This window comes from Solanum tuberosum, unplaced genomic scaffold, assembly GCF_000226075.1.
Source record: "Solanum tuberosum cultivar DM 1-3 516 R44 unplaced genomic scaffold, SolTub_3.0 scf00510, whole genome shotgun sequence".
In the NCBI taxonomy this organism is placed as follows: Eukaryota; Viridiplantae; Streptophyta; class Magnoliopsida; order Solanales; family Solanaceae; genus Solanum; species Solanum tuberosum.
In genome coordinates this window covers 283,030-302,705 of record NW_006239425.1, presented here as the reverse complement: position 1 = coordinate 302,705, position 19,676 = coordinate 283,030, and the positions used below count along the sequence as shown (strand labels likewise).

Sequence of the window (19,676 nt, the reverse complement as noted above, 5' to 3'; positions counted from 1 at the left end):
GTTTGGTTGATATTGATTGGTTCTATTGTTGATTCTGAGACAGGGGAAATTTTTGGATAGCGCTAAAGTGGAGGAAATCTGTCCGATTTTCTATTAATTATCAATAAGCATTGATTTGAACACTAGCTCCTAAGCTCCGATTGTGGTCCTAAATTGGATCGTGACATGAGAATACAAGGAATAAAAGTAAGAACGAGATATTTGACCTTCAGCTTGGGTTTGCGTTGAGACTTCTTGGTTGCACTATTAGTTGGTTCCAACTTGAACGTAGACCCCTCACCGTCATTCAATATCTTTGTGTGCTCATTTCCTCCACTAGTTCCAGAGATCACTAGAGTAGATTCATCATCTGTTGAGTCATAAACTGGAAGATCATCCACGATATATCTGCAGTAAGAAAGCCCGATTGAAATAAATATCCAAGAATTAGAAGGATATGAGTAAAAGCTGTAGCATTCAAACTATAATATCATGGACAATTTTGCTCCGATGAAACTCATAAAGAACTACCTGAAAGTTTTTCTTATTACTGCTACAAATAAGTGAACTACCTCAATTATATCATTTAGTTAGAAAGTAAAGGTCAAGTCATCCAACAGTAAACCAAAATGATACAAGCTTCAACTCTAATGTTTCTCTTTTTCATAGAGAATCAAGATGTAGAAGTAATGGAGCTCCTGAAACAAATCAAGTTAACAGAACCAGAGTCTTAAGATTTGTACAAACTACAAAAAAATAAAGTTGAGCATTACCTGTCATCCCCATCTTCCCAGACATGGTTGTACTCCTGAGAAAAGATAAAAAAAATGGAACAAAAGAATAACATATGAGACTGACAGATTCATATCGAATTTAGAAGCATCTATTATATTTTAGAGTACTGAAGAAAGCATATATCAACAGGTAGCTCTTTCCTCCCTTTTCTTTGTTATGTTTACCAATATGAGCACATCTACCACACTCTTTCTAATAAATTTCATTTGAATTACTAAGTTCTACTATTTACGTTAGCTAGGATTATCGTTCCTTTCCAGACAATCTCAAATGAACTGTGAAATCTATGTCCAGTGTCATAATTCAAAACCCCTTAAGATTGTGTATCAATGTCTCAGGATTAGAACATAGTGATCAACTATGTTTTAAATGAAAAAACAGAAGAAGACATCAATTGTTGTGCTCTAAAATTCAAACATAATAAGCAATAAGCATTTATCTTTTTCTTTTTATCGGAGCAATAAGATTTATCCTGAATGACTTTCCTTTTCAGCTTCAAATGCAACACACTGAGTTAGACTTGCAGATTGTAGTATGTGATTAGCAAATTCAATCTATATGCATAAATCATTACTCTGTTTGTTGTCTAAAATCTGGAAAGAAGGAACATGTGATATGATTCTACAAAGGGTATTCCAGATATAACAATTCATAAGAAACTTAAGTTACCCGGAATCGTCGACACTTGGCACCCAAAAATAAGGAACAGTTTGCAGCTCCACACAGACAACGAACATTTGCACCCCCGTAGTACCACTCAAAATTATATTCATATGTCAGCTCCATTCCAACAGACATATCTTGCTTCGCAAATATACCTACCCTTGTTTCCCCCGACACTATCCATTTACTTGTTTCACAATTTGGACTGCTGTGAAATTCAGGAAGACACAGTATCAGTGTTATCAATAAACACAATTACCATAACAATATGTCACTGCCTGACCAAGATATGTATCGTATTTCGCTTTTCATCAATTTGACAACCGGAGTTCCAGCACTTACCATGAATGATTTATGAATCTTGCAAAACTTCCCTTCCGGGTGGAGTCAATAAAATTATTAGCATCCACAGAAATTATGTACACGTCCTTGAGGTCTGCACAAATCATATGAAATCATAGTAGTGATCTGTTTATGTATTATCAACCATCTCTAATGTTGATAACTTACCATGAGATTCATAAGCCTGAGATCTTTTCTTTACTTCTTCAAATGATATCACTTCTCCACAGCATTCAATGATGAACTGTCCAGCCTATAATGTGAAGAGAGAGGAACAATTAAGAATAGACCATAAATACAGTTACTGCACAAAGGCCTTTAAGATATTCGACAGAAAGCTCGAATTTGATAGGCTCAGTTCTGGAATTTTGATGATGAAAAAAAGAAAACTCTTTTTATATATGCCGAAACTGTGCTATACAAACTAATGGTCAAAAATAATTTAAATAGGGGGTTGCTTCAGCAGAATTACCTTTATATTCTCATCAGCTAAAAGACCCCAACCACGCCCTTCAGTCCTGAACAACTTAGTTTTTGCATATTCACATTTCTGGAATCTCTGTGGACAGCAAGAAAAATACTTCAAAACAATCCTAATGACACTCACTGTCTTTTTTCTAATACGGCACTGAGTAGAATCTCTTATTAGTTATTGAAGCAATCATCACATATAAGGAACCACAAACTCCTCCTCACACTAGATGAAAGGATAAATTTAAGTGAAGAAAAGATTCTCAACACAAAAAGAACTAAATAACAAGCAGCAATTATTTTTAATTTCATTTTCTTGTTTATAAAGGAATAACTAGGAGCAATTATGCCATACGACAACTGCTTGGAACAAAGCGAGTTCAATCTAACAGAGATTTCCAGTTCCTCAACATATATGATTGATAAACGCCTAATTCTGAAGAAGCATTTAATCACACCCCAATGAAATAGGAAACCTTCTGTACAAATATAGAGATCATAGTTGCATTTTCTCACAAAATATCAATCAAACCCAAATATCAAACCTTCTCGGAAAACCTTCTAGCCGCAACCAAATTTATTAAGCAAATGAATCACCATTTACGGTTATAGAGAGCACATGACCTCCCTGGGGTATCACATATGCAACGATAACACACTTTGTTGCATGGCAATAGAATCAAATTTTATAGAGCTCGGCTTCCTCATATCACATAAATCTCTAGATGTTCACTGGTTGGTGGTTTGCAACATACGATGGAGCTCCTTTATAGGAGTATAGTCTACACAAAATAAGGAAGATTTCCTGGTCACAAGGATGCCTAATTATACTTGTAATACAACAATTAAAAGTATTCATTTTTTATAACCGTGGCATTTGGGCCACTTGCGCGCACCTAGACTAATTCCATGGGGTACTTACTACCTCCCACTTCCACAAATACCCGATAACACGGTCAATCAAAGGCTCTTACATATCCAGACTATCCCCAAAAAGGCATAGCAAGAGTAGTATTAGTACACACCACACGTACTGGTAGGCATCATCGGTCAACCCGACGCCCACCACATAATATAAGAATTCAATTAGAAAGATCATGCAATAAAAACCACTCGCTCCTCCACCTTTACCCTCTCTCGAATGCCTCAGAATTACACTAGCACCCTTACTACTACTTCCGTTTCAGTCAATTCGCCTTACTAGGTTCTTAGTCATGGCCTAACCATTCTAACCCATAGAAGAGTTCACAATTACAACTACCAACATTTCCCTGAACTATCAACCTCACACAACATACCCTTGCCTTCTCTTCATCTTACCCAATCCTTGCCACCTGGCGCCTCTTATCAAGGCTTCCTAACCTCTAACCACGAATCCCTTGCAACACCCGGACAACCTTTCTCTCAATATTAACAACTCTTGAACCCTTGTCTCTCTCCGGCTCGTTTAACAATGAGATACATAACGAATTAAATCAACATAGTAGAACAAACAGAGATAGGTCATCACCTTCTTTTAACCCTTCAGGAGCAATACAACATCAATTATCACTTAAGAACAACGTACAACTTCACAATCAATAGATATGCAATTATGTCAAGTCATTGGTCCTCTCTTGGAACTCAAACCCAAACTGTTAGCATACCAGAACATGGTACCCGATCCAATGTTTATGCCGAAACGTGGAAACCGATCCCATGTTTATGCCAGAACGTGGAAACCGATCCAAGTTAGTGTGTTGGAACGCAACACCTGATCCATTCAATATGCCACAATCACAATCACTAAGTATAATTCTCAAAATCATACAATCAAGTCATGATTCATGGTGTTCATCATTCACCTATCTCATTTACTACTATTGTGATCAATAATTGCAACATTCGCATACATACACGTATTATAATGAAGCAAGAGCAACCCTTCGGGGTGGCTCAGTGGTTTGGGCTTGGGACTTCCATGTTGGAGGTCTCAAGTTTGAAACCCCTTGCTAGCGAAAGCAAGGGGTTTGCTTCTGGGTCGAGCTCATCGCACCGGGCTTGCCTAGTCTGGGTTACCTCTCCTATGTGGTTTGCGAGCTATTGCATAGGAGCGGGGGTTTTACCCTGTGCGCACTAGAAGGGTAGCGGCTGCGGGTTTCCCTTGTCATAAAAAAAGAATAATGAAGCAAGAGCAAACATATATCACACAATCATGAAATCACAATCATCACCTATCCCTAGTTCATCGTCTAAGGCTTCTTCCTAGGATTTAATTATCTCTTATTCGGTGCATGAAGGCCGACGCATAAATCCTACCATTGATTTACATTATATTACGTAGTGAGCACTGATTTATAACTACTCAATTAATAAACCTAGCCTACCTGGGCACCAAGCAGCTGCATGGAGTTTTTGGCTTCGATTTTTGTTTTCGGACTTCGTGACGGTGATCTTGACTGGAAATCCACAATCCACCGCTCTCCTTACGCTAGGAATCTCCTTCTCCTTCCTTCCCAATCTTAGAGCAGCTTTTTGGGGATTTCTAGGGTGGTTTACGTCTAAATTAGGTATTTTAGGAAGAAGGAGAAAATAAGATTTCGTGTAATTTACATTCTGTCTCGCCTATCCCGCTCTGGCGCAAGCTTACCCCACCATGGCGCCGCCGCCCTAGCGCCATCTAGCCAGCCCTGGAGGGACAGTGGCCCAGTATTTTTCTAAAATTTAATTTTCCTAAATAACGATGGTTCGGGTCGTTACAGAACTAGAGCACATTTGGAATGAACAATTACATCATACACAAACAATAAGGTTTAGATCTAAACTCTTCAAACTTTTTCGGTTTTACCCTAGGGAAATGTCACCGAAACTTCCAAGATTAGAATAGAAAAATAATCTCTAAACTAAGAAAAAATGTTAAATAAAGAAAAGAAGATAAGTTCATAGATCTAACTCTTCAATATGTATCTAGATATATCAAATGCAAGCACGAGTGTATTTTCAAAATCCAAAATCAAAAAAGTAAAATCGTACCAAAATTGGCTTTCGAAACGCCCTCGTGCAGCGCATCTGATTTTGATTTTGCTTTTGCTTTCTTGAGCTTTTCTTCTTAATCTTCGCTTTTTCGTTGTTCATTGTTATTCTTTTTTACAGTATGCTTAAAAGGCTAGAAGGCGCAGTTGAATTTGGCTAGGAATAACTTTTTTCGAGAGGTGAACTTCAAAAATCAGTTTTGCCCTAAAAATTTGGGAAATCAAGTCACTTAGTCGAACTAGAAAACTATAAAGAAAGGGAGGCTAAGGTTACGAAGTAAGGTTAGCTGGTTAAGGAAAGCTCGGGTTATGCTAAGCGACTTCATAATCTAGGGTGTTAGCTGGTTAGGTCAACTGGCTAAGGAAAGCTCGCTTAGCCTAACCAGCTAACAAAATCTGGATCCTTCGGATCAAACAGTTGCTAAAAGAACTAAAAGTTGAAGAAATCGATCGGATGGAACTTGTGTGTGATAATCTAGCACATCTTCATCTCGCATCAAATCCAATATTTCATGAGAGGACTAAGCACGTTGAGATTGATTGTCACTTTGTCAAAGAAAGATAATCTCAAGAGATATTGTTACAAAATTTGTGAAGTCAAGTAATCAACTTTTAAATTTCTTCACCAAGTCCCTCACCATTATAGGTGGAGACTTTGATATGTCCATGGAATGTTTTGAAGAGGATCTCACCTCCTCTAAATCGGGATGGTGAGGCTACGGTGAGGCTACCAGGGATCATGAAAAGAGATATTCATCGATTAAATACCCCCTATGGATTCTCTGGACATAACAACCAAGCACAACCTACCTCCAAGGAACCCCTCCAATCCGGGAGGATGCTCTAACATTACTATCAAAGTTGCCACAACCAATATTCAAAATCAAATAACCCCTACAACTAATGTTTCCAATGTTTAGCTTTGTATCATGGAATATTAGGGGAATAGGATCCAACGGTTCCTTGGAAAGATTACTCCTCTTTAAACAACAATTTCATTTTCCTCTCCTCTGCCTACAAGAACCTACGGTTGCTTGTGCTAAAATGGATAAATTTAGAAGAAAGCTTGGTTTTCATCAGGCCTACAACAACAGTTATAACAAAATCTGGATCCTTTGGTTGAATGACATTGATGATGAGGTCATTCATGATTGGGAATTGGGAGCAACATGTTTTTCTCAAAGTTATTCAAAATGTTGACCAAATTTTTCTCCTTTCAGTTATCTATGCCTAATGCACAGAGCTGAGGAAAAACTTATGGGCAGAATTGAGAGTTATAGCAAACATTATCCAAGACCCTTGGGGAGCAACAGGCGACTTTAATGTGGTGGTATCCAGTGATGAGAAATTTGGAGGAAGACTTCATAGAAGAAACTCTTGATTTCATTGAATGCCTTAATGAGTGTGGTCTTCAAGATGCAGGTTTTTCAGGTTCTAAATATCCTTGGTGCGACAATAGAGACCCCCCTAACACTATTTGGGGAAGATTTGATAGACTTGTCTATAACTCTTTACGGTATGATATGTATAATGCACCTAATTTTACTCACTTATCCAGAACGTGCTCGGACCATGCTCTACTTTTGGTTAAGATGAATAATGATACTCCTCCAACTATCAAATACTTCAAATACTTGAATATATAGGAGGATCACTCTGACTTCTTGGATATAGTTCAAAACTCTTGGAATGAAGAAGTCAATAGGAACCCCCTGTATATCCTTCACCAGAAAATCAACAAGACTTGCAAAGCTATGAGTTCTTGGTCTAGACAGGCTTATGGGGACCTCTACGAAGAACCTAAGAGACTTGAAAGCCAAATTCAAGCTCTTGAAGACAACAGTGTAACCAAAACCACCGGAGATAACAAGAGAGATCTCTCTAGCCTCTAGGCCGAATTCACTAGATTTCTCAAACTTCAAGAGTCTATCCTCAAACAAAAAGCTAGGGTCAAATGGTTTGAAGGAGATTCCAACACGGCGTATTTTCTCAACATCATCAGAGACAGGAGAAAAAGGTCGAACATTAGGAAAATTATGGATCAACACAACAACTGCCTGAAAGGAAATGACAAAATTGCTGAAGGGGCTATCAGATTTTACAAGAATCTCTTTACTTGTGACAATACTAACCCTGATTATAGCTCCCTTAATATTCTTCATAGGTGCATCACAAAAGAGGACAATGACATATTTTGCACCCTTCCAACACTCAAAGAACTTCAGGATTGTGTATTCTCTCTAGATCTCGATAGTGCTCCTAGACTGGATGGCCTAAGTGGGTACTTTTATCAAAGTACTTGGAGCATCATTGCATCAGATCTCCATAAAGCTGTGACTGCTTTTTTCGCAGGTGATATCCTTCCAAAAAATTGTATACTCATACTTGTCTTGTTCCTATTCCTAAGATTGATCACCCCCAATCTTTTTTTGATTTGAGATCTATCAGTCTGTGTAACGTTTTTAGTAAAATTATTTCTAAAATATTGACTAACAAATTGACCTCAATCCTTCCTAGAATTATCTCCAGGAATCAAAGTAGATTTTTTGATAACCGAAAAATTTGTCTATGACCCGTCACACTTTGAACCAATCACAGCCTTCTAAACTCGGTGAATAATGGGCCCCCCCCTCTATCCTACTCCACTTAAATACCGAGCTTCTCTTTGTATTGTGTGGAGCTTGAACCTGCGACCTAAGTCACAAATCCTCCACCTTTTGCCACTCAAGCTAGGCCTTGGGAGCAGGAATCAAAGTAGCTTTCTCAAAGGAAGAGCCATTACTGGAAACATTCTTCTTGCCCTAGAAATTATTAGTGATATTGGCAAACCTAACAGAGGGGGCAATGTAGTGATGAAACTAGATATGACTAAAGCTTATGACAAAGTCTCCTAGACTTACATCTGCCTTGTTCATAGGCATCTTGGTTTCTCTGAGCATTTGTTTTACCTTATCCATAATTATATCTCCAACAACTGGTATTCTATAGTGTTAAATGGAGGTCGTCATGGTTTCTTTAACTCTTCTAAGGGTTTGAGGTAAGGAGATCCTCTTTCCCCTTTCCTCTTCATTCTGAGCGTTGAATTGTTGTCTCAAATGCTTAACAATCTGCATAATCACACTGCTTACAAGAGTTTTTATATGTTCAATAATAGTCGTAAAATTAATCATTTAACTTTTACTGATAACACCATTATTTTCAGTGTATCATCAATAGACTGAAAAGATACACTAGCTTGAGATATCAAGAAATTCCCATAAAGTAACTTGGGTGTCCTCTTATCATTGGAAAGAAGAAACTGGCTTACTCAGACATTGTCAATAAGGTTACTAATAAAAGTAGAGGTTGGCACACCAAATTGCTATCTTTTGGAGGAAGAGCTACCTTAATAAGACATATTATACCAGCTCCCCCTACTCATCTTCTGAGTGCTACCAACCCTCCTAAAGGTACCCTTGAGCTCATTGAAAAAATCACTGCAAAGTTCTGTTGGTCTGCATTTGATTCTGGAGGAAAGCATCACTGGATTGCACGGGATAATTTGAATTACCCCTCTAAAGAAGGTGGTGCTAATTTTAGGAAAATTTCAGATGTTTGTATGGACTTCAAGGCTACGCTATGGTGGAACCTAAGAACCTCTTCTTCTCTTTGGGGAGATTACATGAAGGCTAAGTACCTCGAGAATCAACACCCTATAAAGACTCAATGGTCCTCTAGCAACTCTCAAAATTGGAAAGTCATCTGTGAAGTTAAGTCATTGGCGGAGCAACATATTTACTGGAAGGTTGGAAAAGGAGATGTTGATTTTTGGTTTGACAAATGGTCAGCTCTAGGACCCTTGCACTTGCTCTACCCCAACAATGAAGGATATAGCTCTATCAAGCTAAATATTGTTCTTACTAGTAATGGTGAATGGAACTGGAATTCGCTCCAAGTAGAGCTCCCGAATGATCTAAAGAACAATATCATCAACTAGGGGATTATTCTCAACGACCTCACAAATGACAAAATCTATCTGGGAAAACACCAACTCTGGCCACTTCACTCTCCACTCTGGTTGGGATATTATTAGAAAGAAAAGAAACCACAACAATGCCACCAACAAGATCTGGAATAATAGCATTACATTTAATATGGCTTTCCTTACATGGAGAGCTATTTATAGCAGGCTTCCTACTGATGAGAAAGAGGCTAAGTAGGGCATCAATATTATCACGGGATGTCATTGTTGTGCTGCAACTAATGAGAACAACTTGGAAACAGTGAATCACCTATTCTGTTAGGGTGAACATGCTAGAAAAGTGTGGTGTGAGATCGCAGGTCCACTGGGAGTGAGACTCACCAATAGGACTCTTAAAATCCACATCATCAATTAGTGGAATACTGTTACAAAGAACCCCATTGCTAATTTTGTTATTCATGCTCTCTCCCCCCCAATAATTTGTTGGGAGATATGGAGAGAAAGATGCTCTAACGAATTTGATGCTATTAAGCCTTTTATACAGATCTAAAGCTAACATTCTTTTTACCATTGTGCAGATTACTAAGAACAAATTTGGAAAAGCTAACATTGTAGAGTCTTGGAGAAATATACACTACATTTTGGATGCCGAAATTCACCACAGAACCACTACCATAGTTAAGTGGATAAAACCTCCTAATATGTATGTAAAACTCAACAGTGATGGTAGTTGCATTCAAGGCCGTTGTGGTGTAGGTGGTCTGATCAGAAACTCATTGGGAAACCTCGTGTTTGCTTAATGCATCAATTGGAACCTGGCACGAGTAACATTGCAGAAATGGCAGCTCTTCTTTATGTACTTAAATGGTGTGCTAATAGAGACTTCTCTAATGTCTGGGTTGAAACAGACTCCATGTTGTTAACTAGATGTATTAAAAGAGAATGGAACCCACCGTGGAAGATCAATGGTATGGTTCAAGATGCCAGGAAATTAATTGAAGAGCATGGTTACCATATTAGTCATTGCTTTAGGGTGGCTAATAAACCTGCTGAAAAAATTGCCACCTTGAATCATGGCATTTTTAGGAGTTCTTTTCAACTCTTTTTTGGCCCTTCCTAAGTAAGTTAGACGTCTCTCCAATATGGATTGATGGGATTTCCCAACCTTTAGCACTAAATCAATGTAACCTGCCAATATTATTTACGAGTCCCCCCTAAATTGTACACCGTGTTCAGTTAGCTTTTGAGCTAATTTGGACACCCCCTCCCCTTTCTGGTGGTACTTAGTAGAACAATCCTACACTGTTATTACCCCATAATCATGTCAAAGTTTGGGATGCCAAACTCAAAGTTTTACTTTCGCCCATATCCATGATCAAAGTTGGGAATTCTTTTTAAAAAAATAAAAAAACTAGGAAAGGTAATAGCATGACAAGACTTTTTTGAGCTTATCATAAAAGTTCTAAAATACCACTACTCTCACTTTTTCTCAACACTTAATTGTAACACAAATTTGGTGCACTATCCATAAAATCTATTGTAAATTTAGAAATCGATAAGACCACTGTAAAAGTATACTAATAAAGAGAAACAACAGAGTAATGTTCAACTAATTTAGATAATTATCTAATTTACCTGATTTCTGCAAGTGTCACCACATGGATAGTATCCCGGTGTACATTCAATGTTTGTTAATAAATTCAAAACATCTTCCTACACATGCACTATTAGGATCACTTGCATCATACTTGCATTCACATATAGCAATATCCTCTTCTCTCAGTTTCTTATGCCTTCAAGACATTAGAAAATTGCAATTAAAATTGACTACCTAAAGCCAAGATCAATAATAATTGAAAACCATTCAACTCCAACTCAAAGTCAACTAATCAAGGTAATGCATCATTTAGGACACAACTTTTCTCTGTCTTCTTTTTGGTGATTTTTTAGGATTCAAGTTAAAACATTAGAAACTTCAATTCTGGAAGTCAGAAAGCTATAAACTACATAATAAGAAGTAGGACACAAAAACTTGCTAAGGAATGAAACAAGAACTTATTGCTCTTTCACAAAAAGAAACTATTATTTTGTGTCTCATCTTATAAAACAATGAAACATAATCATTATTCAACATTAGTTTCAACTCACAAAAAGTTCTTCCTTTTAAGCTTGACCAAATAATCACAATCCGCAGTTCAAATTTCTTCTTTACTCATATTCTTATCATTGAATTCATACTCCCACGGCATCCTTGGCACAACATGGAAAAAGATACAATGTTTATCGAAGTTTAATCTCTTTTTTTATATTTTATTAGTGGCTTTTGAAAGCTTTATCTTAGAAGTGAAAACAATGGTAATAACCAATCTCATTTTTAAAAAAATGGTAATGTTAACATAATGCAATAGCCAATCTCTTTTGCATAGTTATAGTATCCAGATCTTGGATACGCAAACTAACTGTTTCGACCATAATCAATATGTCATCCAAGTGGTACTCACAATTGCAGACAGCGTAACAATAATTCAAAAGTATAAGCAACAAGTGTATGAAAATGAACTTCAAAGTTTAAGGACTATCAAAAGAAAGAATGCAATTAACTGGCAGGGAAAGCATCATTAAAAGAAACAAAGAAAGGCTTTGAACTCACTTTCGCCATAAAAATTCATTTTGAGTAATATGCATAAATGGTGTTACTCCTTCGGGTAGTTGGACCTTAAAAAAAAATAGTTTAGAATTCATCATTACTTGATGTAAATAGAATGACATATTGTAATGCAAAATCAAGTATATAAGCATTTATTATACAGTCATCATTACTTAATGTTAATAGAGTGGCATATTGAAATGCAAAATATGCATTTATTACTTAAAGGGTCTGCATTTATTATACAGTCATAAACATTACTATACAGTATTATTTTAGCAAATATACAATCAAATATCATACAGGATTACATACACCATGCCATCGATGTGTGCTTCCATGTTTTGATGGAAGGGCAGGTGAAGTAACTCGATAAGAAAAGGCACAATTGAATGCAGAAACCATAACATTGTTATTCCAAACCAGAAGGATATTAAATAAGCCCACTTTTTCGATACGTAAATTTTATTAATAAAAACAGCAACACTAAGATGGTGCTAGAACAGTAGAATGTGTATGACTATGAGTATAGCTCTTTCCAGCGGCAAGGAGTCAATATAGTCCAAAAGAGTGTCGAAATGATTTACAATTTTCAATAAGCCCATGTTTGTTGAGAGGACAAACCGGATTTTGTTGAGAAAGATCAATTATTGAGGAACTACAGCTTCGAACTAGTTAGTTATGAAGGGAAATAATAAAAGTGGTCTAGTCTAGACATGTGTTGACTCAATTATCACTTGTTTAAATAATTCTATACCATTTATACCACCAGAGTCTACTAAAAATGATGAAATTCATATATGTACTCAACAGAAGACACTAATATCTTCACTTACTAGTCTTTTTATACTAGTACAACTATTAACCGATATTCTCAGGATCCAAGAACAACATTACCCAGTGAGACATTCTCAGGAATCAAATTATTGGTCCAGGTCTAAAATTTGATGGGGGTGTAAAACCTTTTCTTAACCAATGTTCATCCAATTGGGGAACAATGACTAAGAAAATTATCAAGAATGGCAGAAAGATGAAAATGGGAGAGAAACGTTGAAAGAAGCTAGACAAACATCCAAATCATCATTTTTGTAGTAGAATTTGGTCAAATTAATATTAAATAAATTCTCCTAAAGAGGATCAGTAGCATGGAGTCTTTAATCATGCTTGCATATTTTTGGAACTTTTTAAGATTCAAATTCAAGGTCAACTCTAATTGGTTATAAAAAATATTATTCTTCAATTAGGTTCCTAATTTGACTTGCCTGAAGAATATTGGAACTCCACTCCAAGGTCACAACAAATATAGTTGTTACGTTACACCTTGAAGTTAAGTGCAGTGCAACTAGACGCTTTGTCTCGCTTAGGCGGAACTTCAGTACAAGCACCAAGGCAATAATTGCCACTAAAGCTTGTAACTTATCATGCATAGCTCTACGTTGAAACGGTCACACTAAGTAATAAAATTGTTGTTGTCAATACAATATATTAATTGTTAAGGAAACTTTGCCAAATAGGAAATAAAAACCTACCAATTTAGTACAGGCACTACACTAGAACTAGAAGCTTAAACTTCATCTTTGCATCTGAATCACAAATTTAAAATGATTTTTTAATTTGACTTTTGCGATACTTCATATTTTTCACTTAGTCTAGTTATTTTAATACTCTATTAAAAAGAACCGGTGGTTACCCCTATCATTATTTTCTCTTGCATCATATGTTATACGTAAATAAGTAAATAAAGTGCTATTTATCTAACATCTTAAACTTTTAGATGAGATGGTTACACAATTCAACATGGTATTAGTGCATATAGAGGTGGTGAACTCGAGCCTCACTACAACCCATTATCAAAAAGCATGTGCATGGTTCATGCTTGCACATGATGAGGCGTGTTGAAAACATAATTAAGTAAATAGAATTTGTTCTCTTTCATAGCTTTAGTTTTTTCATAAGATAGTTAGACACGTCGACAATATATACATAAGATTCCCCTAAAAGAAGTTTGCTTTTGCTTATTATGACTTTTAACTATACTAGGGTCTGATTAACCCCCTGTACTGTTTTGAAGCGGTATTATTGCCACCCAACATAGAGAATGAGATGCACTCTAAAGAGCATGAGAGAACCACATTTTTTCTTTTTCCTTTTTTCTCCTCTCCTCTTCCCTTGTCATAACTTCTACTGTGTTGGTGGTTCCCAAAACTTATTCACTTATGGTGTCCAAAACTAGAAAATTATACCTCATTATTGAACATAAACAATATCATTTTAGAGCTAGTAGATAAACCAAATATAGGGATGGATCTGACTCTAGTAACAAAATGAACCTAAACATAACTCAACCCCAATATATACGTCGTAAGGTGAGGATTGTCCAAAACTAGTCCATTTCTTTTACCTATAGGACACTTAACAAACGCTAAAAGTTTGATATTATGTTTTCTTTTCCTTTTGATAGATTAATAATAATGATACCCCAATTAGCTTAAGCATATCTTGACTACTAAAATTCATATTATGATATTAAAGAAATATCAAACATAATATATTCAAAGTGGAATTCTATATAAAAGTGGATGGTTTGGTATGTATGGACAATTTGTAAAAATGTTTTTCCATAATCTAGAAGATTACTCAACATTTGAGAGCCATCAGTACTAAATGTGTTACTTATATTCTTAACAAAACTTATGACTTCCAATTCAATTTGATTCTCTGTTAATGAAAATAAACACTTGAATTCTCGAGTTGGAAACATCAAGTTTACCCTAAAGAATGAATGACTAAAATTACTTTACGCATTTGCTAAAGCAAATTGTATGCACATACCTGTGTTGTCAAAGACTTATTTAAGGTGTGGTTAAGCTCTAAAGTTGAGCGAAAAATAGGTTGAGCGCCGCATTTTGCTTAGTTGGCGCATCTATGCAGTCATCAAGACACTAAGGTGTATACCTTACTACAAATGGGTGTGGTCCTTAATAGGCAACACTAGATGATAAAAATCACTTAAATGTGAAAAAACAATTAATTCCTTTGTACATATAGTTATTATTCTTCTATTTTAATATTTTTTTGTTTGCTTCCTTATTAAAATCGTAATATATTTTAATCTTAAAAGCTCCAATAGACCTCATTACTTTTTTGCACAATTGCCTTTGATAACGTCGCCTTACACACATGTTAGAGTAACGACTCTCTTCCACAATTGTCTCTATTTCCACAGTGGTGGGAAGCAATACGAGTATGCCACCACTTTTGGTTTTAATTTCTCCAAGAAATCATATATGCAACCTCAAAGTGTTAATCTAGTAATACAAACATCAAATAAAAGCTTTCATTCCATGAGAATGATACAGGCAAACATATAGGTTACTCTCAAGAAGTTAAAGTTAGAGGGATCTTTAGTCATTTTCTAACATGCACAAGCGGGAAACAAAAAGCATGTCGTTCTTCATTCTTTCTAAGTTTACATCCTCTTGTGTTAAATATTTCATGTGCTTCCAAGCTTCACATGATGTAAAGAAAGTACGACCACTGCATCTTTCTTTCTACTTCTAAGATATCCTTGAATGGATCTTCTTTTATCACTCTCTTTCCCTCGTAATCTTATTGCCGCTTGGAACAAGTAGCTTAGAAATACAATAGTTCCTCAAGAACACACAGTAAGTACATGCAATATCACATTTCTAGAATTTTACAACTGAGAAATAGTAACAAATAACATGAACTTAAGCGTACCACATTGTTGTCTTTGCCTGAATGCGACATCTATCCAACCTCTTGCGGAATCTGGAAACTCCAAAAACTCAACAAAGTGAAAGGTTTTCATCAGTTTCATATCCAAGCACAAGATCACACACACAACCAAAAAAAAAGTATAGTAGCCATCAATGGGTGTGCATTCCTATATATCAACTAAAAATAGTCCATTTTGTGCTTCCTATTCTAGAAATGAAAAATGAGACCGACGAATTAATAAAAATTCGAAAAGTATGAATTCCCTTCAACCAAGAATCTGAACCAACAAAAGAGCTTCAGAAAGCAAAATAATTTAAAAGTAAAAATCACTCATATACAGAATTACCAATGCCTGTAAACCATAAAAAAATCTCTTTAAAACTAGGTATATGTCTAGAATTAACCTGTGAACAACAAAACTTTTTTTGCATAAATCAAATTTCTCAAAAGCAGTGAACAACAAAACTTTTTAGATCAAACTAGAATTAACCCTTGAACAACAAAAAAAAAAAATTTAAAAAAAAACTAAACCCATAAAAATCCTACTTTTTTTTTTGCATAAATCAAATTTTCAAAAGCAGCTTCATTCAATTAATCCAACATCACAACTGGACAGAGATAGAAACACCAAAAATCAAGAAAAAAAATGTGAAATTGAGCATACCTTTGACTCAATGTTTTCTGAAAATATGTTTCTCCGAAAAACTAAATCGCCATTCATGTCTTCGTATATATACACAAACAAACAAACTGGGATTATCACAATCTATATTTATTGTGAAGAAAGAAAATAGATTTTCTCAAGGGGTTTAAGCTAGAAGACAAATGATGGGTTTTGTTTGAAGTTCTAACGATGAAATTTTGAATACCTCTACGACGTCATTCCAAATTTATTTATTTGTTTATTTTTGTTAACTAGTACTCCAATTTTTAAATAATAGATATTCCCTCCTTTTTTTTTCTAATTGATTTTTCTAAAGTATTTATTCTACTCTTACATCATCAATTTTTACCTTTGTATTTTACTTCTTTAAAATTAGGGAAAATGCATAAGTACACAAGCAGCCTATGCCCAAAATTCCTGAGACACACCTAACCTTTACTAAGGTCCTATTAACCCCCCCCCCTCCCCGAACTTATTTTATATATAATTTTCTACCCCTTTTTGGCCTACATGGCACTATCTTATGGGCCCAGAGCATGCTGACAATTTTTTCAAGGATAGTGTCACGTATGCCGAAAAGAAGTAGAAAATTATATATAAAATAAGTTCGGGGAGGGGGGGGGGTTAATAGGACCTTAGTAAAAGTTATGTGTGTCTCAGGGATTTTGGGCATAGGCTGCTTATGCATTTCCCCTTAAAATTATCATATTTTCATTTTATAATTGATAACTTATGTAGCAAATTTCCTATGAAAAATATTATTTTCGTGAAAAGAAATAGTGAAAAATGTTAACGGAGTATATAAGGCAATAGTGTGCTATTGCACTTGCATTAAGAAATTAAGTAATTTTACCCTTCTACCCTTATTTAATGTTTTCGTAAGTCAACTTTTCAATAAATGATGAATTTGCTAGATTTCAAAAATTAGAATGCATTTGGATGACTATTTAAATTTTTGAGTTTATTTTTAGAGCCAAATTTTTTCACCAATTGATCCAAAAATTTAAAAAAATTTAAAATTTTCCCACCTCAATTTTCCTATATATTTTTTGTAATTAATAAAATTAAAATGCATTTGGATGGCTATTTGAAAAAATTAAGATTCAACTTTCAAGATTATTTTTGAATTTTTCTTCATCTTTTATTTTTAATTTGTCTATTGAGATTTCTTTTTCAAAATCAGATTTTATAGAATAGTGAATGGAGAGAGTAATTAATCAAGTACTCCAATGAATATTAATTAGGAAAACCTACATAAATATACTATGTTAAGAAAATATTTACCATTTATAGCAATAACATTTTTTTTCACTTGATCACTTTTAATACATTTATAATATAGTTTTAATACATATTACAGAGAACAATTTATAAAAAACATATAATACATGTTTTATTGATGGATAATATATTTATCACAGATTTTAATACACTTGTAATACAATGTGTCAATTTCATACCAAACAAGCATAATATATTTTAAAACAATTATAATACATATATATTGCATACATAATTCACTTATAATACATATTGCAGATTTATTATAGTATTTCTATGTATTGCTATAGATTGTAATAAATAAAAAGTATCACTAAAATCAGTAATTATTTATCAAAGAGGTACCCATCCAAGTATTTTTCTTATTAATTATTTATTAGTTTTCCTAGGTTGGTCAAAGTATATATTTTCAAGACTAATTAACTACTCTATCAATGGGCATAATAGAAAGAATATGGTAATTTATGCATTGATTTTATGAAATAACAAGTATTATGGTCCAACTATTGAGAAAGGGATGACATATAAAAAGGAACGGAGCGAGTATGTATATACTTTCCGTTATACTTTAAAGTTATATATACTCTTACTGTCAATCTTTTGGTAAGTGTATACCCTTAAAACTAACGGTTGGACATATGGCTTTATCTCAATAATTTAGCCAATTTTTATTAAATTTATACCTAAAATTAATAACTCACCCATCTTCCATAATTATCCACCATGACCCGAATTAACACTATGACCCAATTATAACTCAAATGTCCTCTAGGGATTTTGCGTTTGGTTCTTTTAAGGAAAGACTGCCGGCAAAGAGAAGAAACCGAAAAAATGAAGGCGGACCTCTCATCGAAAACAATGGACATCTTAGATGGGATAGAAAACAAAAATTTCATACAAAGTAAAATTTTGATGACTCATGTTCATAGTAGCAATCATATTGATGTTAATAATCATAAAAACGTCTAATAATGAATTATTAAAAGAAATATCAGAGATTCACAACTCCTATAATGCTCTGATGTGTATTCTCCTTTTGTCAAAGTCCAAAGCCCAAACCCTTCAAAGAAGAATTTGTGGGATATTTATAGGTGTGGAAAAAGTCCTAAATAGACTAACCAAGTCTATGAAGGATTAGGTAAAATTTGGACTCTTACTAAACTATAATAATGATTGGAAAAACTATCTATTTACACATTATTTACCATATATTTTATTATTCCCTTCCATTTCAAAATATTACAAAAATCCATCCTTTTCCTCCAAAACCCCACTCTTCCGGATACATAGTTTCTCAACTCACAAAGGTCATTTCTCTCTTCCTATTTTCAACTCCTTCAATCTTTTCCTATATTCACTCCCTCAATCTCAACAATTCCTTCCTTCATTACAATTTTGAATTTCAATTTTTTTTCTCTCTCCAGTCAATCGATTTCGAATTCCTCAATATGTATTTTTTCTTCTTCTCAAACTTACAGTTCATCATTTTTTTTTTCATCTTCAAAGTCTTGATACATAAAGATGATGTTCCTTATTTTAGTACTGAAATTATCCAATTAATCTCACATAATATGGATCATATTTGTGATTCTTACGATGATGATTGGGCTGAAACAGTTCCAAACGGTTGCATGATCCATTATCAATGACGAATCATAATGTTGAGAAGTCGAAGAAGGATGTACTTCGTCTTCTAAAGAAATCAAAGAAGGATGTACTTCATCTTCTAAATTGACTATGAACAACCCCCCCCCCTCTTAAAAAAAGGGTAGAAAAGTTGGATCTATATTATCGTCTTACGGTACATTTTTTTCCAATTTTTTGTTGTTCATATTTTTCTGATACATAAAAAGGAGGAGGAAAAGTGGAACATATTGATAAATACCATTCTCTACCCAAGGTTCATATTTCTAATGTATGTAGTTGACTTTGATTCATAAATTTATGTATAATGCCTTCGTTTCAACTTTATGATACATTACAATTTCATCATGTACAATGTTCCATGTTCAAATATTAGTTTTGATACATAATCCTAATTTATTAAAACACAAATTAGTATATATCATGTTCATAATTATGTATTTGATACATAACTATTACAAATTTCGTTATCTTTTA

The 19,676-nt window shown here is 34.6% G+C and overlaps 1 pseudogene; it reads right to left on the bottom strand.

The window, feature by feature from the left end:
- The window catches only part of LOC102583508 (histone-lysine N-methyltransferase ASHH1-like), a 16,065-nt pseudogene extending 2,769 nt beyond the window's left edge, over positions 1 to 13,296 (bottom strand).
- Between the last annotated feature and the right edge of the window lie 6,380 nt (positions 13,297 to 19,676).